Below are 20,517 nucleotides of genomic sequence, written 5' to 3' on the forward strand. Positions count from 1 at the left end.
TTGCTATCGACAGGTGGAACCTTTAGAAGGGTAGTTCAGAAGACTAGTGAACTTTGGAATTTCCTTCTACGTCAGTCTTCACGGATTCTTTCTCTAAACTATTAGCACTGCTAATCTGTCCTGTAATTTCATACTTAATTACATTCAGACCTCTAATTTGCTATTGCTTCATTGGATTAGTCACATGTATATAAGCAAGCACCAAGCATGCTTTTGGACTCACGGCAGGTGTTCAATATTTGGATACTCAGATATTTGTGAGATGCATACTAGGTTGATTGGATGAAGTTAAAGGGAGAGGCCAGAGTGAATTGGCCTGGGGAACCTTTTTTGACGTGGTCTGGTAGGGATCAGATAAAGACCTCAGGTGGTTAAAGAGCTTAATACCCAGTTCCTTCAGCAAACATTGAACACCTGCCCTTTGCCAAGCATTTATTCCTTTTCTATTGAAGACTCTAGCAAGATCCTAGGGGCGCCTGGGTGGCTCAGTAGGTTAAGTGTCTGCCTACAGCTCAGGTCATGACCTCCGGTCCTGGGATCCAGCCCCACATCTGGCCCCCTGCTCAGCAGAGAGTCTGCTTCTCCTTTTCCCTCTGTCTCTCCCCCGACTTTTGCCCATGTGCACACTCTATCAAAAGAATAAATAAAATCTTAGAAAAAGACTCTAGCGAGATTCTGAAAATAAAAAGATTCATTTATGCATGTGTCCAACAAATATTTGCCAATTACTACTAAGGTTGTCAGACACTATTTTAAATGTGCTTGGGATGTATCAGCAAACAGTAGAGAGAGGAGAAAACCTATCCTTTCGTTTTGGAGCTTTCATCTATTATGGGGAGAAAGGCGATTAACATAACAAGAAAATTATTTGATGTGTTAAAAGATATTTAGCCTCATGGGGAAAAATAGACCAGGGTAAGAGGTATGCAGAAAACTGGAGGAGGCCACGTGGGGCTTGGGATTTTTTTGTTTTTAACAACAGCGGTTTATTAATCAATAATGGGTTTATTTGTTCAACAAATACTTCAGCCAAACATGTGTTAGGTGCTGGGGCTTCCGTGGAGAGCAAGCCTAAGTTCCCACCTGGTGGACTGCCCAGCTAGTGGAGACCACATGCCAATTGCTTTCCCGTGTCCTCTCATGCAATGCTTTCGCAAGTCTGTGAGAAAGGACTCCTGTGCTCATCTTTGCAGCTAATGAAATTGAGGCTCAGGAGAGAAAAAGCCGCCAGGATTCAAACCTGAGGTCTTCAGAGTCCGACTCCCTTTCTAGCTTCACCTCAGCGGAGATCTTGTATTTTTCTGTTTCATTATACCTCACCTCTTTCATCGTGGAAACTCATGTGTTAATCTGGGCAAATGGCCTTAGGCCGGTGTTGGGGCAAAAAGGAGGGAGAAAAGGAAAATATTTAGAGGAGAGGGAGGACTTGTCAAAACATCTAGACATGTGAAGCAAAGTAATAGGGGTAGCAAAGAGGATTCAGTGGAAGGGAAATGAAGGTAGATTCACAATACTCCTGTCCCGCTTTTATAGGATGTGATTTTAAACAGCCATCAGGAAGAGCCCAATTCATAGGGTGACTTTAATGAGAAACTTGAAAGAGGTGAGGGAGTGAACCATGCCACTGTTGAGAGTGTCTCAGGCAGACAGAATAGCTTATAGAAAGGCCCGAAGGCAAAAGCGTTCCTGGAAGTGTTAAGAAACAGTGAAGAATCCAGGACACCTGGAGCAGGGTGAGCAACTGAGACAGGAACGGGCTGATAAGGTCAGAATGGGCTCTTGCAGGCCCTTGTGAGGATCTTGACTAAAATAAAATCACCACAGGGCTCTCGACAGAGGAGCTACAGGCAGTTCATGCTTTCAAAAGACCACTCTAGCTACTATGCTAAGAGTAGAGTGAGCGGACAACATTGGAAGTCAGAGGCTCCCCTATCCTGGTGCAAGATGAGGACTTGGACCAGGCTGATAGAGTGAGTAGGAAAAATAGGATACAGTCTCTATACTTTAAGAACTCACAGTATAGTGGGAGGCAAATAGATTAGACAATCACAATACACTGTGATAAGGGAAAGAGTATCCTAAAGAAGGGGCTACCATTGCCAGCTTTCCTTAGAAAGGGTAGAGGACCCATCTTCTACCAAGTTGCCAAGGGAATTGGAAGTCTCTAGTTCTTTTCTGGGCTGTTGGGTGAATCCTTGATGACATGGCTAAAATTTGTCTTTTTCCCAGCCCTTCAGCTCTCAAAAGTCTCCATCACCTGAGTGGGGCTATAGGCAGAAGGGTTCTAAAGAACAGTCTGGGTCATGCAATTAAGAATATGAGGAAAGCTGTGATTATCCCTATCTGTCGGTGGAAGAAACTGTGGCCAATAATCACCAGGTTTTAACCTGAGACTAGGATCGAGGTCAGCAAAGTACCAAAGCAGAAGACTCTCTGAGCTGCTTGAGTGGGGTCAGCCAGATGATGGGCTAAAGGAATAGAAAGACTTGTATCCGGACAGCTGCCAGAATGGGGTTGGGGGCTTGGGGAGCAGCAGCCTTTGAGAAGGAAAGAAACACAAGTCCCAGAATGTCAAAGATGGAGCAGCACCCCTCCCCACCCTCCCCCCAAAAGTTGTAATGGCCATAGCAGCAGGGTGCTGTGGGGGGATTCTGGGACCTGGTAGCACCGAGGAGGAACGGCCGAAAAACCAGACTGGGAAGGCAGACCTAGGTTCAGTCTCATGTTCCATAGCTTACTTCCATGTGCCTGTATCAAGCGATTTAGTTTCACTAAGTCTCTTTCTTGCCTATTAAATGGAAACAAGAATCATAGCTACCTAGCAAAAGAGACCGTGCACATGCTGCCGTAAAATAACGTCCCCCAGGGGCGCCTGGGTGGCGCAGTCGGTTGAGCGTCTGACTTGATTTCGGCTCAGGTTGTAATCTTAGGGTCATGAGATCAAACCGGGCGTCCAGCTGTGTGCTGAGCATGGAGTCTGCTTGGATTTCCCTCTCTCCCTCTCCCTCTGCCCCTTCCTCTCCCCCACCCTCTCAAATCAATAAATAAATCTTTAAAAATATGTATTTAAAAAAGTAATAAACAAATAGAAATAAAGGACCCGAAAGGCATTATTATGTACGAGGTCGTGTGTCAGCACAGAAGAGAGTAGTTGACACAGTCCTGGGAGGTGGGGTGGGCTGGCCCGCAGGGTCGGGGACCAGGAGGGCCCTCAAAGAGGAGATCAACTCAGGGGACAGAGCCTTAAGTGAAATAGATTGCTCACGGCAATGAGATAGAGGTTTTATTATTTTGTGTTATCATCTTTTCCCAGCTTCATGTGGATTATAAATTCCCTGAAAGAAACACAGCCCTGAGCTGGGCTGCAGTTGCCCTACAAAAACCTTGATTCAGCTGCACCGCGGGTCGTCAACAGCAGGGTGTTTAACACTTCACGTGACCCACAGCCACTTAGACAAATGAGGCTTTACCTGATCCTTTTCTCTCTCTTCATGTATTGTAAGAGGAAAGCAGAAAATGCGAAATGAATTTAAAATGAGCCAAGACCTACAAGAGGAAGAGAGAAAAACAGGAGAGGGTCCCTTCTATTATTTCCAGTCCAGGAGGATCCTTCCCGATTCCCTGGATATCTTTAGATAATACTTTATATTTCGTGTATTGGATGAACAACAACAACAAAGCCTTTATACAAAGGCCACTGGGAAGCTCTTAGCACCACAAATGCTCTTTAAAGACAACCCTTGGGGGTTGGGTGTTGGTCACTATGCATACGTACCTAGCATTCACTAATCATTTATTGAGACCCGACTCTATACCATGCATCAGGATGAATGCTAGGGAGTCAAAAGGGGATAAATAAATTCTCTACTTTGAATGTGCTCCTAGGCTTCTGGAGAAGCAGACATAAACAATCCCAGTGCAATCTGGTAGAGATCTGTACTTGTGCCATGGAAACAGAGAAAAAACAAGGCTTAACTCGGATTAGATGGGGATGGGGGCACCAAAAAAAACTGCACCCTTAATGGTAAGGTTAAGACTAAGTCTGAATAAATGAGTCGGAGTTTGCCATGTATAGACAGAAGCAAGGCTGGAGTTGAGGACGAATATCTGGGGGTAGCATAGGATAGCTTGCACAAAGTCAGAGATTGGGTGAATACGAGAAAAATGGAGGCTATGTAAATTACAGTCCTGAAGGTGGTCATTAAACACGAGTGACTGTGAGAATAATTAACTCATAAAACTAGACCATATCACTCCATGTAAACCATCCATAAATTGAGTTCCTGCCCTCTAGGAGCTTGGTATTAACTTCAGATTATTAGATCGGTAGGGCAGAAGAAAAGAGTAGCTTAGAATCTTTCTCCCCAGCAGAAGGCAGTAGCCTAAACTTTCTCCAAGTGCTAGCCATGCATTTGCTCAAATGCACTCCTACCGTCTACCTTCCCCGCTCCGTAACCCCCATCCCTCTTCCTTGTAACCACCTGGCTCAAACCTTGGCTTGCCTCCACTCAGAATCAACCATGCTAATTAAAAGCATTATGAAAGACAGAAGGGCATCGAGACAGCTGAACAAATATTAACAAATACATAGATTAAATAAAGTATTTACATTATGTGTAAGCAATGGTGTGAAGAAATTTGGGTGGCACTAGGAAGAGTGAGTCAGGAGATGTTCAAATAGAATGGGATTAGAGGAAACCTCGTCTCTTCAGTTAGCTAGCTGTATCTTTTGGAACGATTGAATAAGAACCTGGTTAGCAGGAAAAGACAGCCAAGGTTTGCAGCTCATAGGAGCCTGAAACTCTGGGTACAAACAAGGTAGTTAAGAAATAATTGTTTGATTTCAAGTTGTGAAGTGTTGACCTATTTCATGCCTAATGAGCTGAATAAGAACAATCGAGAAACCCTACCATGGTGGGACAGTGGCTAATAATTACTGAGTGTTCCTTGTATGACTGGGAACATGATAGCCCCTTTCATACTTTTTAATTTAATCCTTGGAGCAAAACTATGAGGTGGTCATCCCCATTTTATTTATTTGTTTTTCTAAAGATTTTATTTTTTTAAGTAATTTCTACCCCCAACATGGGGCTCGAACTCAACCCGAAGATCAAGAGTCACACGCTCTACCTACTGAGCCAGCCAGATACCCCAGTCATGCCCATTTTAAAGAAAAAGAAATAGAGGCTCAGTAGTGAAAGTGGTAGTCAGGCTTTGAACCCAGAAGTGCCTGGCTCTAGGCTCATCTTAAACCACCAGCTCACTTAGATATGAGACTTACAACCTTCTGGGTGCTAGCCACTGCAAGAGAGTGTATTTACATCCAAGTACTACTTCAGGAAAGCTTTCAAACCTTGTTAGAGGGGAGCCTGGGGTACTTGGTCGGTTAAGCGTCTGCCTTCAGCTCAGGTCGTGATCCCAGGGTCCTGGGATTGAGTGAGCCCCACGTTGGGCTCCCCGCTTAGTGAGGAGTCTGCTTCTCCCTCTGCCCCTCCCCCATCCCCTTGCTCATGCTCTCTCTCTCAAATAAATAAATAAGATCTTTAAAATAAAAAAAGAATAAAATAAAAACCTTGTTAGAGACAGTTGGGGTTGAGACCTACACACAAAATCCCAAAGAATTCTCTTCATTTTCCCTATAGACACAGTCCAAATAGATTTTGCTGCATGAGGGGGCAGGTAGCTGAAAATCTGTTTGTTTTGCAACCAAAAAAAAAAAAAAAAAAAAGGATCAAGGATCAAGAGACCGGCTGTGGACCATTTTATTGTTCCCAAACGCCTACTGTGCCTCTAGGGTGGATTGTACTTGCCTCACCCCTTTGACAGCAGCCTTGATTATGGGACTTACATTAGCCGGTGAAATGTGTGCGTGGCTGTACGAGCCACTTTCAGATGGAAGCTTTAAGAGTCAGTGTGCTTCCGTATTGCATGGTGCACTGGGTGTTATACACAACTAATGAATCATCGACCCTTACATCGGAAACCGGGGATGTACTGTATGGTGACTAACATAATACAATAAAAAATCATTAAAAAAAAAAAAAAAGAGTCAGTGTGCTTCACTGTGTTTTCCTTTCCCGCTGCCCCGATGACCAGCAGCATTCAGGATAGAGGCCAATGGAACTGCCTGATCCCAGAGTGAACACAACATGCAGCAAAGCTATAGCTGACCTGGGAAGGACACAAAGCGTAAGTAAGAAAAACAACTTTTGCTTATTGAGTCATTGAAACTTGAGAGTTACTACCATAGTGTAACAGAGCCTATCCTGACTAATGCAGACTCCTGCTGAATTTTTTCCCTTTGGTGATCCAAATTTCTGGTGTCATCCCCAGGTATAAAAGGTTGTTTGGGAAGGATGAGAAAATATAGGAAATGGAGCACCTGGGTGGCTCAGTTGGTTAAGCATCTGCCTTCGGCTCAGGTCATGATCCCAGGGTCCTGGGATCAAGCCCCGAGTCGGGCTCTCTGCTCAGTAGGGAGTCTGCTTCTCCCTCTCCCTCTGCCTGCCTCTCTGCCTACTTCTGCTCTCTCTCTCTCTGTCAAATAAATAAATAAATAAATGAAAATATAGGAAATGGAATGATTGATGTAATGTGGTGAAAGGGTTTAAAATAGAAGACTTTTGGAGTGCCTTGGTGGCTCAGTCAGTTAAGTGTCTGACTGTTGGTTTTGGCTCAGGTCACAATCTCGCAGTGGTGTGATGGAGCCCCACATTGGGCTCTGAGCTCAGGGCACAGTCTGCTTCAGATTCTCTCTTCTTCCCGCCTCTGCCCCATACCCACCCCCTCTAAAATAAATAAATAAAATCTTTAAAATAGAAGTTTTTTTTAAGATCTTTATTTTTTTAGGTAATCTCTACACCCAACATGGGGCTTGAACTCACAACCCCGAGATCAAGAGTAGCATGTTCCACTGACTGAGCCTGCCAGATGCCCCATAAAATAGAAGGTTTGAAACTCAGTCTTGATCTATGGGTTTAGATAAGACTTTATAAGGATAAGAAAGGTTCCATAGACTATGTCATGTACCAGAAGAAGTTACAAAGATTAAGATATGATCTCTGAGACTTGAGACAAGAGCCATCCTCACATTAACTTTTTTTAACAATTTTATTTTTTTTACTTAAATTCATGTAATCAACATATAGTGTATTATTAGTTTCAGAGGTAGCGTTCAGTGATTCATCAGTCTTATATAACACCCAGTGCTCATTACATCACATGCCTTCCTTAATGTCCATCACCCAGTTATCCCATCCCCCCACCTTTCTCCCCTCCAGCAACCCTCAGTTTGTTTCCTATGATTAAGAGTCCCTATGGTTTGTCTTCCTCTCTGACTTCCTCTTGTTTTATTTTTCCCTCCCTTCCCCCATGATCCTCTGTTTTGTTTCTTAAATTCTACATATGAGTGAGAGCCTATGGTAATTGTCTTTCTCTGGTGGACTTATTTCACTTAGCATAATGTCCTCTAATTCCATCCATGTTGTTGCAGATGGCAGGAGTTCATTATTTTTTGATGGCTGAGTAGTATTCCATGGTGTGTGTGTGTGCGTGTGTGTGTGTGTGTGTGTGTGTGTACACACCACATCTTTATCCATTCATCTGTTGACGGACATCTGGGCTCTTTCCATAGTTTGGCTATTTTCACATTCATTTTTAAACATAGCACCCTACTGAGTGCCTGGCACCCACAAAGCACTCAATATATTTTTGTAAAATTTTGTTGAACTAATGCTGTGGAATGATCTGGAATTATAACTCATGTCTCTTAACTCTCCACAAAGGCTCTTCCTATGTTGTGTTTGCACACTTGGGTTAAGGGATCTTGGAGGGGAAGGCTCTGGTAATATTTTTTTTCCAGTTTTACTGAGAAATAATTTACATACATCACTGTATAAGTTTAAGGTGTATAGTATGATGGTTCGAATCTTGTGAAATTATTACCACAGTAGGTTCAGCTAACATTCTTCTTCTCATACAGATACAACAAAGGGAAAAGAAAAAAAGGAAAAAAATATCCTTGTGGTGAGAATTGTCAAGATTTATTCTTTTAACATCTTTCCTATATATCATACACCAGTGTTAACTGTAGTCATCATGTTGTACATTTACCTGATAATTAGAAGTTTGTACCTTTGGGCCACCTTCCTCCCATTCCCCCTCCCTCCACCCTCTGTCTCTGTTAGCAATAAGTCTGATCTTTCTCTATGGGTTCTGTTTCATTTTTAAATTCCACATAAAAGTGAGATCATACAGGATTTGTCTTTCTTGGTCTGACTCATTTCACTTACCATAATGCCTTCCAGGTCCAGCCATGTTTTCCCAAATGGTAGGATTTCCTTGTTTTTTTATGGCTGAATAATATCCCATTGTATGTATATATACCCCAGCTTCTTTTTTGTTTTTTTCTTAAGTAAGCTCTACACCCAACATGGGGCTCGAACTCTCAACCCTGAGATCAAGAGTCACATGCTCTACCGACTGAGCCAGCCAGGTGCCCCCTATACCACCACTTCTCTATCCATACATCCATCAGTAGACAGTTAGGTTGTTTCCATATCTTGGCTATTGTAAGTAATGCTGCTATAAACATGGGGTTGCAGATATCTTTTGAATTAGTGTTTTTGTTTTCTTTGTATATATTCCCAGAAATGTAATTGCTGGATAGTATAGTAGTTCTATTTTTAATTTTTTGGGGATTCTCCATACTGTTTTCCATACTGGCTGTGCCGGTTTACAGTCCCACCAGTGGTGCACAGGGTTCCCTTTTCTCCATATCCACGCCAGCATTTATCTCTTGCCTTTTTGATGATGGCCGCTCTGACCGATGTGAGGAGATATGTCACTGTGGTTCTAGTTTGCATTTCCCAAATGACTAGTGATGTTGAGCATCTTTTCATATACCTGTTGCCCTTTCATATGTCTTCTTTGGAGAAATGCTACTCAGGTCCTCTGCACATTTTCTAATTGGCTTGTGGTTTTTGCTACTGACTTGTATGAGTTCTTTATATATTTTGGATATTATCCCCTTATCAGATATATGGTTTGCAAATATTGTTTTTTCCCACTCTGGAGGTTTTCTTTTCACTTTGTTGATGGTTTCCTTTGCTGTGCAGAAGCTTTTTAGTTTGATGTAGTCCCACTGGTTTATTTGTTGTTTTTGCTTTAGGTGTCATATTTATGGTAATATTATTAGCAAATTTATATGCATTTCATTTATTTGAAATGCCACAGAAATAAAAAGTATCTCGAACATTAGCATCTGCGGGGCTGGAGTATCGTAGGTACTCAGTAAAGGCACACAAACCTCCCTGAGTAAATTACAAAGAGTATAAAACCCTGAAGAGCCCAGGGGACTTGGCAATGAGGAAACTAGCTTGAAGTGCACTGTGGATCAATTTTTTGATGGGAGCGGACTAAGAGAATATACAGGCGAAGGTCAAACTCAGACAAAGGTGCAGGGCCCTGAGGCATCTCCAAAGGGTACAGAGCAGCAACCGGAAAACTTTCCTTGGAACATCCTCGAAGCAAGCACCGAAGAAAGTCCTGAAAACGAATTAGGACTGCCCAAATCTGTGGATCAGTCCTTCAAAACCAGGAAGAGATTCAATCTGTTATTATTATTCACTTAAAACGTTAAGACACTGCAAATATGATATACATCTAATTCTGAAATATAACAGTATCTGGGCATAATTGGAATATTCAAAGGGCTAATGCAAAGCAGAGAAATGAAGAGCGATCCCGTGAACCTATTGGATTAACCAAACTGAATAACATGTGCAAAAAGATTCTTTCTTTTCTTCCTTCCTTTCTTTTCTTTCTTTCTTTCTTTCTTTCTTTCTTTCTTTCTTTCTTTCTTCCTTTCTTTCTTTCTTTTTCTTTCTTTCTTTCTTTCTTTCTTTCTTTCTTTCTTTCTTTCTTTCTTTCTTTCTTTCTTTCTTCCTTCCTTCCTTCCTTCCTTCCTTCCTTCCTTCCTTCCTCTTTTAGAGAGAGAGAGTGCAGGGGGGAGGGGCAGAGGGAGAGGAAGAGAGGGAATCCTAAGCAGGTTCCACACAGGGTTTGATCCCACAACCCTGAGATCATGACCTGAGTTGGACACTTAACCCACTGAGCCCCCCAGGTGCCCAGGATTCTTTATTTTTTTACCAGGAGACTACAGTGGGGTTTCTTTTGGTAAACAAACAAACAAACAAACAAACAACAGAAATCCTTGCAACTGAAATATTTAAATAATGTCTGGGATTTGCTCTTAAATACTCCAGGAAAAAAATGTGTGGGAGATCTATGAAACAAGACTGGCAAAATGTTCGCGTCTATAGAAGTTCAGAGGAGGGAACAATGGCTCCCTGTCAGGCATAGGGAGTGGGAAAGGAAGTAATAGTTGGCCTTACTAAATCGCTATAATGATGCTAAGTTGGAGATCATTGTCCCCACTTTACAGACAAAGAAAATTGAGGTCACATTGCTAGTGAATGACAATGTAAAAACTTGAGTCTCAGTCTTAATGACTTTGAAATCTTTCCTTTTGCTAATACCCCACATTGATTGTCTAAATATGTTTTCTCGGATTCTGACATTTTACTGGAAATGGAGAAGAGTGGTTTTTCTGTATAGTGGAAACTTATCTGTAATTCCTATATCTTTCACCTTTCATTATAGGTTCTCATCTCTACTTTTTTTTGATAAGTAATCTCTATACTCAACGTGGGGCTCAAACTCATACCGACTGAGCCAGCCAGGCACCCCCCCCATCTCTACTTTTGAGTAACTGTTTTGATTACTTCCTGACTCATGAACTTGATTTAATCTCATTTAATCTGAATTCGTGATCCATCTATGGTTGACTCCCACTGTTCAGCACAGAATGAATATGGCATTTTTTTTTAAAGATTTCATTTACTTGAGAGAAAGAGACGATGAGTGTTTTGGGGGGGCAGTACACAGAGGGAGGGGGGGGAAGCAGACTCCTGATGCGGTGTGGGGTTCGATCCCAGGACCCTGGGATCATGACCTGAGCTGAAAGCAGACACTTAACCGACTGAGCGACCCAGGCGCCCTGGAATGGTTTTTTTGGCAATGATTCTCAAAGCAAGAGATGGCACAATGTCTGCATACACATGCATGTACGCACAGACCCACAAAGTTTATGTTTAAATACGTAAGCATAGTTTTTCCTTTTTAACAACTTAGTTAATTTGTGGCCTGCTAGTCCCACTGTCTCTATCCAATTGCTTTTTCTGCCATGTTAAGGAGAGCCAAGCTCAACCCTTCTAGTGGGGTTTGTTGTTCCTTGCTACCATGAAATACATTTGTCATCCTTGTGCCTGTAAATTGCATCTGGATTTGATCTGTGTCTAAAATGAAATTTATTAGAAATACGGCTGTGATGGCTGTCCATTCATTCAGTAAACACTTATTCAATGCTGACTCTAGGCTGGGTCCTGTGCTCAGGGTTTGGAGTACAAAGATCAAAACAAGAGCTAGGGGGCAGCACAGCATAATAGTGATTCAGTGACTCTGGTCCTGGTAAGTAAGCGCTGGTGATAAGGGAGTAGGGGCTCGCTTGCCTGGGGTGAAATCCCAGCCCTGCCACTCAGTAGCTCAATGACTTTGGTTGGGCAAATCGGTTAATCTCTCTGAGCCTCAATTTCTTCATCCGTAAATGGGTATAATAATAGTACCTACTGCATAGATAGTTGTGAGTTAACTGAAACAATGCACTTGTAGAGAGTTTAACATGGTGCTTAGATCCTAAGTGTTATAAATGTGAGCTCTTTCTGTTCCCCATAGGGTTCATAGAGGAAGGAGAGTGGAAGAAGAAAGCTGATCGGACTGGGGGTGGATTTTATTTTTAAGCTTTTATTTGAATTCCAGTTAGTTAATATACAGTGTAATATTAGTTTCAGGCATACAGTATGGTGATTCAGCCCTTCCATGCATCACCCAGTGCTCATCACGACAAGTGCCCTCCTCAATCCCCATCACCTATTTCCCCCATCCCCCACCCACCTCCCCTCTGGTAACCAGTTTGTTCTCTATAGTTAAGAGTCTGTTTCTTGGTTTGCCTCTCTCACTTTTTCTTCCCCTTTGCTTGTTTGTTTTGTTTCTTAAATTCTACATATCAGTGAAATCACACAGTATTTATCTTTCTCTGACTCATTTCACTTAGCATAATACTCTGTAGCTCCATCCATGTTGTTGCAAATGGCAAGAGGTCATGCCTTTTTGATGGCTGAGTAATATTCCATTGTACGTATACATCACATCTTCTTGATCCATTCCCCAATCAGTGCATACTCGGGTTGTTTCCAGAATTTTGGCTGTTGTAAATAATGCTACTATAAACATCAGTGTGCATATATCCCTTTGATTTAGTATTTTTATATTCTTTGGGTAAATACCTTGTAGTGCAATTGCTGGATCATAGAGTAGTTCTATTTTTAACTTTCTGAGGAAACTCTATATTGTTTTCCAGAGTGGCTGCACCAGTTTGGATTCCCATCAACAATACAATGGGGTTCTCCTTTCTCCACATTCTTGCCAACACCTTTGTTTCTTGTGTTGCTAATTTTAGCTATTCTGACAGGTGTGAGGTGATATCTAATTGTAGTTTTGACTTGCGTTTCCCTGATGATGAGTGATGTTGAGCATCTTTTCGTGAGTCTATTGGCCATCTGTATGTCGTCTTTGGAAAAATGTCTCTTCATGTCTTCTGCCCATTTTTTAATTGGATTATACATTTAGGGGGTTTTCGATTTTATAAGCTCTTTATATATTTTGGATACTAACCCTTTATCAGGTACGTCATTTGCAAATATCTTCTCCCATTCTGTAGGTTGCCTTTTAGTTTTGTTGCTGGTTTCCTTCCCTGTGCAGAAGCTTTTTATTTTGATGAAGTCCCAATAGTTCATTTTTTATTTTGTTTTCCATGCCTAAGGAGACACAACTAGAAGGGTGCCTGGCCAGCTCGATCAGTGGAGCATGCAACTCTTGATCTCAGGGTTGTGAGTTCGAGCCCCACGTTGGCTATAGAGATTATTTAAAAATAAAATCTTAAAAAAAAAAAAAAGGAGACCTATCTAGAAAGAATTGCTATAGCTGATGTCAAAGAAGTTACTGCCTGTGCTCTCTTCTAGGATCTTTATGGTTTCAGGTCTCACATTTAGGTCTTTAATCCATTTTGATTTTATTTTTGGGTATGGTGTAAGAAAAGGGTTAAAACATCTATACTACCCAAAGCAATCTACACATTTAATGCAAACCCTATCAAAATACCGACAGCATTTTTTACAGAGCTAGAACAAGCAATCCTAAAATTTGTATGGAACCACAAAAGACCCCAGATAGCCAAAGCAACCTTGAAAAAGAAAAAGCTGGAGGCATCACAATTCTGGACTTTAAGTTATATTACAAAACTATAATGATCAAAACAGTATGGAACTGGCACAAAAATAGATCAATGGAACAGCATAGAAAACCCAGAAATGAACCCACAATTATATGGCCAGTCAACCTCCGACAAAGCAGGAAAGAATATGCAATGAGAAAGAGAATATCTCTTCAACAAATGGTGCTGGGAAAACTGGACAGCAACATGACAGTGGGTGTTTTAAGAAAAGTGTGCAGACACAGAAACATTTGAGATCAGCCTTGAAGGATTAGTTCAGGTTTGTCAGGGCAAGGGAGGCAGGAGGGTGATTTCAAGAGCAAAGGCCTGGCCCCAGTGCTCCAGGCTGTACGTATTTGAAAGGCCTTCCATCTCCTGAGCTCTTAGGAGTTGCTCCTTCGGCAACAGTATCACAGGTCAACTCCTTCTTCTGCCCATTCTTCTTGACTTCACTCCCCCGCTAGAACTGATCACAAAAGGACACTTCACCCCCCAAAAAACTTCTTCCCGCAAACTCCCTATCAGAGTCTGTTTTTTCAAGGAATTTAACCTACAACATATAAAAGATACTAATTGTAATTTGAAATAGAAAAAATATTATTTCTGTGCACAATGTAGAAACCTCAGTATGGAGGGCCACCTAGGGGAGATATACATTAATTTATTCATTGAACCAACATGGTGCAGTTGTCCAACACTGTAGTAAGGAATATTCTGCATTTCTTTACATCTAAACGTCTTTGCTATGCATCCAGTATTGGATAAATGGACTTACTGGGTTTTTTTAAGATTTATTTATTTATTTATTTCAGAGAGAGAAGGAGAGAGAGCACGAGCGGGAGGGGTACAGGGAGAGAGAATCTCAAGCAGACTCCACACTGAGCGTGAAGCCTGACACGGGGCTCAATCTCACCACCCCGAGATCCCAACCTGAGCCAAAACCAAGAGTCAGGCACCCAAGCAACTGCGCCACCCAGACGCCCCCGGACTTACTGTTTTCAATATGATTCCTTAACCTCTTCAAACTATTTTCTGTGGAAAACTTCAAACATATGCAAACGGACAAATAATACACAACCCTCCGCATCACCCAGCTTCGACAGGAATCAAGTAGTATCCACCCTGTTTCCTCTAGATCCCTACCTTCACCCTCCCTTTGCCCCTTCTGTGTGACTTTAAAGCAAATTCCAGATACCATACTTCATCAACGCACACATATCTTAAAAGGGAATCTCCAAAAAATAAGAACTGCTGTTTTAACACATCATACCATTATCTTACCTAAAAATTAATGGGAATTTCTGAAGTCAGAAAATACATATATGAAGACATAGAAGAAGACAGATCTTTGGGATGCCTGGGTGGCTCAGTCAGTTAAGCGTCTGCCTGTGGCTCAGGGCATGATCCCAGGGTCCTGGGGTCGAGCCCCACGTTGGGCTCCTTACTCAGCAGTGCTCTCCTGCTCTCTCTGACAAATAAATAAATAAATCTTTAAAAAAAAAACCAGACCTTTGATCCATCCTGTCAGTATTTAGATTTCCTAACCGCTTATGAATTTCTTAAAATTTTTTTTGTTTGACTCAAGGCTCAAGTAATAGCCACAAATGGAAATTGGATGATCTGTCCCTTAAATCTTTTTTAAATTTATAAATTCCTTCTCCCTCTTTTTTTCTTGCAATGTGTTTATTGAGGAAACTACACTATTTTTCCTGTAGTATTTCTCACAATCTGGATCTCGTTGATTGCTTCCCTGTGGTGGTTTTTTAACATGTGCTCTGCCCTGTGTTTCCTACAAATCCGCAGTTGGGTCTAGAGGCTGAATGACATATTCATGTGTGACTTTTTTTTTTCTTTTTTGGCACAACTACTTCACTGGTAGTATGTTCTTCTATCAAGGAGGCACAAAATATCTGGTTATCTCTCCTCTCCTTTTTCTAATGAAATACTTAAAAAGGTTTTCTCCTGAGAAGTTAAAATCAGCATACCTTGGACTGCACGTTAAGAATGGCAGCCGCGCTTGCCCCTTTCCGCCGCCATCCTGGTGTGTATGGCCCACTGATCTTTGCCATGTCTTCTCACAAGACATTTGGAATCAAGCGATTCCTGGCCATGAAACAAGAGCAGAATCATCCCATTCCCCAGTGGATTCGGGTGAAAACTGGTAATAAAATCAGGTACAACTCCAAGAGGAGGCACTGGAGAAGAACCAAGCTGGGTCTATAAGGCATCACACATCATGAAATGACACACCTAATTGGCACACATATTTAAGCTGCAGGAAGATCATGTGTTCCTATCCTATCTGTCCGTAAACATCCCTCCCACCTGGCCAATAGACATGTTTTGTCAGGGAAATGATTTTTCTCTGTTACAATGCCTCTACACCAGTAGGTCGGTTCAGTAATAAATGTGAGAACTTTCAGCTGAAAAAAAAAAAAAGAATCAAGCAACTGAGGTATAGTTGGGCCATCACAGGACAAGTGATCTTTAAGGACCCAGGAGATTAAATGTCGTCCTACCGTTATCCTATCATCTGTCATCATTGTCGTCTTATTCATCAGGTATTACTGAGTGCTACTCACGGCATCCAGGACTGGGCTGGGCGGCATGTTATAATAATCAGGACTATTTACTGAGCCCCGACTGCAGCCCAGCTACTTCATTTAGGTTATCAGTAATCATCACAACAACCCTGCAATGCACGTTTTATTATCCCCATTTTAGAGAAGAAAACTAAATCTCAGGAAGAGAAAATGACTTTCCTAAGGCCACACAATTGGCCAATGGCAGAAGCAGGGGTGGTATGTACACACGAATCTGTCTGGCCTAAAGGGCCAATTTTTTCCAATTACCCCCAGTCCTTTGAAAACACACTGAATTATAAGAATGATCCCTGCCTTCAACAGGATTACACCTATGTAGGAGAAAGAGATAAATTGCTGAAATAATTAAAGACTGTCAGACAAGAAAACACTTATAGAACACGAACAAGGAAAACGTGTGCAGTTTGCAAGCGGTGGTTGCTATAAATGAACAGGAAGGAGGAGGGGGGCCATCAATGTTGATTGAAGTTCCTGGGGGAGGTTTCATCAAGCAATGCAGGAATTATTGCAAATATAAAAGCTTTACCAATGAGCAAAGGGTCCTTTGCACAAGCATCTTCTCCCTTGGGATCCATGTCACACTGACACAAAGATTTTGTCACCATGGCAACTGGTCATTGGACCAATGAAATAATCAGTTGTCATGGTAACATGATCTCCATGTTACTCCCACCAGGCACCTGTTCCAAATCATCACATCCTCCAACAACCTCATGCCACCTCGTGCTCCTTTCTTTTTTCCCTATTCACCCTGTTACCCCAGCCACCTATGTTTGAGCCCCTAAATTTACGGCTAGATGTATATCTGAGACTATTAGAGCGAGAGCAAAGGAAAGTGACTTTGTAGTGTAGACCTTCACTACAGACAGAGGAACCTCTAAAATGAAAGAGTTGAATGAGCCAGAGCCCTGAAGAAAAAGAGCATGTGATGCTTCCCACCCCTTACCCCCCACGTTTCCCTAAGTAAAATTCCTTTGGATCTTGAAAGCTTGCACTTCCTGATTCTCCTCCTACTTCTGTCTACTCATTCACTGGGTGCTTTCCCTCCTCCTGTCTCCTAAATGCAGATATCTCTCAAGGCTCCATCCTTTGTGTCTGTTCTTTCTCTAAACACCGCTGCCCAATAGAGTAGCCACCAACCACGTGATGGTTATAGAGCCCTTGAAATTAATTATAGAAAGACTGAACTGAAATGTGCCATAAGTATAAAATGCATACCAGATTTTAAAGACTTCACACCAAAAAAAAGAATATAAAATATCTCATTAATAAGTTTTATAGTAATTATATGTTGAAATGATAATAATTGAGATATGTTGAGTACAACTAAAAATGCCATTAAAATTTAGTTTTATCTGTTCCTTTTTAATGTATTTAACATGGTTACTGAAAAATTTAAATTGCAAATGTGGCTCACATTCATGGCTTGTGTTATATTTCTATTGTGCAACACTGCTCTGCATTTTCTCTTTCAAGCCATCTCACGCATGCTTTAGATGTCAAGTGCCTCCTCTGTGAGATGATTCTAGGATCCCAGATCCCAACATCTTTTCTGAGAGCCAAACCCACATTTCCAATGGACAGAAATTCTAGCCCCTTCACAAATAACCACCAGCTCCTTAGCTCTGCAAGAATAAAACCATGAGCTTTCCTTCAAATCCTGTCCTTTCTCCTGATTAACTTTATTACACTTTTGTGTTAGCTTCTTATTGCTGCTGTAACAGATTACCACAAACTTGGGGGCTTGAAATAACACAGATTTACTATGATACAGTTCTGCAGGTCTGAAGTCTCAAACGGGACCCACTGGGCTAAACTCAAGCTGTCTCCAGGCTGGGTTTTCCTCTGGAGGCTCTAGGAAGGAATCCACGCCCTTAGCTTTTCCAGGCTGTAGAGGCTACCGTCATTCTTTGGCTCCTGACCCCCTTCCGTCTTCAAAGCCAGCAAGGACAGGTCAAGTCTTTCTCAGGCTCTATTCCTTGGGCAGTAACTCTCCCGCTTTCCTCTTTCACTTCTGAGCTCTGTTGTGATTACCCTGGGCCCATCAGGATAATCCAGGATAATCTCCGTATTTAAAGGTCAACTGATTAGCAAATCTATTTCCATATTCAATCTTAGTTCTTCCTTGCCTTATAAAATAACATATTCACCAGTTCCAGGGGTTAGGGTGTGGACTTTTCATCTGAAAGGGCTGGGCAGAATCTGTGTGCGATCAGGGCAGATAGCTCTCATTGCTTTCAAGGCAACCACTGACAGGAACTAAAGGGTCTGGCTGGTATGGACATCAACGGTCTAACAGCTTTCTTAGTTTACTGCGTCATCTACCTCCTCTAAGACTCCTTTCTCGATCACTCCTTTTCCCCAGTTACACCTCTCCTCCATGGCAGTTTTTGTACATCTGAGACATCCTTCTTACTCTTTCTGTATCATGATTATGTATGTATGCACATGGTCTTAACCTCTCTACTAGATTGGAAAATATTTTGTGAACAGGAACTATTTGGCTTGTTTCTGTTTTCGTTTTTTTTATTAAGTAAACTCTACAACCAACGTGGGGCTTAAACTCACAACCCCAAGATCAAGAGCCACACAGCCTACCGACTGAGCCAACCAGGCACCCCAGGAACTGTTTGTTTCACCTTTGTGTTTAACCACGATGCCTAACATGATACTTAATGTAGTTTCCCGATAACTATTTCTTGAATTTAGTTGAATGGATACAACTCATGTTGACTTAGAAAGCATACACTTTGTCACCACAACCACTGATTTCCTTAAACAGTGAACACCTTTTTTTTAGAATTATTTTTAAAGATTTTATTTATTCCTTTGAGAGAGAGAGAGAGCACAAGCTGGGGAAGCAGCAGGCAGAGGGAGAGGGAGAAGCAGACTCCCCGCTGAGCAGGGAACCCGATGCAGGGCTCCATCCCAGGACCCTGGGATCATGACCTGAGCTGAAGGCAGACACTTAACTGACTGAGCCACCCAGGTACCCAGTGGACACTTTTTAAATTGACTTCCACTTAAATGATACTCTCTATTCTGTTTTTAAAAGAACCATCGGGGGCGCCTGGGTGGCTCAGTTGGTAGAGCCTGTGACTCTTAATCTCAGGGTTGTAAATTCGAGCCCCATGCTGGGTAGAGAGATTACTTAAAAATAAAATCTTAAAAAAAAGAAAAAGAACCATCAGTATCATCCTTGTAGGTAATGGGCTGCTGTGCACATGAGTTTTATGCCTACCTGGGGTCAGCTGTATTTGATTTCATAACCTATTGATGCCAGATGTACTTAAATTATAAAATATCATTTAATTTAAAGTTACATATAGCAATGTAATACGGACATGAAGTGAAAGAGAATTGTTTCTTTGAAGACTGAGCTGGTTATCCCCAAAACAGGTGGAAGTGCAACACCCTAAAATCTACTGATGTAGCATACCATGTGACCAGATTAAGGGAGAAAACCTGACCATTCAAAAAAAAAAAAATCGACAAAATTTAGCACTCATTAATGATTTCTAAAGATCTTTAAAACTAAGATTAGAAGGCCATTGTCCTTATTTACAAATAACGTGATTGATTACATATAAAATCCCAAGATAATCCACAGAATAGAATCTATTAAAACTAATAAGGGAGTTTAGCAAACTTGCTGTATTCAGGATTAATACGGAGAAATCAGTAGTCTTTCAACATCAATAAATAATCAGAACTTGTGGTAAGAACAAATATCCCATTTACAATAAGGACAAAAATAAGATTACTAGCAAAAAGTATCATTGTGAAGCAAATTACAAAATTGAAGAACACATGTACATACACACAGAGAGAGACTGAATAAATGGAGAGATCTACCAGGTTCATGAATTGGAAGATTTAATGTCACAAACATGTAAGTTCTTCCCAAATTAGTTCATAAATTCAATATAATTTTTTTTTTAAAGCAAGAGATCTTTCTTTCTAATGACCAGACTGGGTCTCTACCCAGGGTATCTCCTATTTTTTTTTTAAGATTTTATTTGTTTATTTGACAGAGAGAGACAGCCAGAGAGAGGGGGAACACAAGCAGGGGGAGTGAGAGAGGAAGAAGCAGGCTTCCAGCGGAGGAGCCTGATGTGGGGCTCGATCCCATAACGCCGGGATCACGCCCTGAGCCGAAGGCAGACGCCCAACGACTAAGCCACCAAGGCACCCCAGTTCAATATAATTTTAAATAAAATCCAAATATGACTATTTGTGAAACTAAACAGACTGGTCTTAAAATGCATATAGGAGAGAAAAAGGATAAGACAGTTTTGAAGATGAGAACAAAATAGACCATCGCACCAGCTATCAACTTATTTTAACGTTACAGTTAACACAGCATGACCCTGGCTTGAGGATACACACACTGGTGAATAGAATAGAAAAGAAACACTGGAAAGAGGTCTGTGAATATGCAGACTTGATATATTCCACAGTGGCATTATAATGGTGGGGGGTGGGTGGGTGGGTGGAGAATGAACTATTCAATTATGAGAAAAT

General features: G+C 41.5%; 1 pseudogene; it reads left to right on the top strand.

Annotated features, from left to right (window-relative positions):
* The first annotated feature begins 15,457 nt into the window (after positions 1–15,457).
* Positions 15,458–15,624, top strand: LOC123793653 (large ribosomal subunit protein eL39 pseudogene; annotated as a pseudogene).
* The last annotated feature ends 4,893 nt before the right edge of the window (positions 15,625–20,517 follow it).

Source organism: Ursus americanus, chromosome 12, assembly GCF_024610735.1.
Source record: "Ursus americanus isolate L20-20 chromosome 12, mUrsAme1.1.p, whole genome shotgun sequence".
Taxonomy (NCBI): Eukaryota; Metazoa; Chordata; class Mammalia; order Carnivora; family Ursidae; genus Ursus; species Ursus americanus.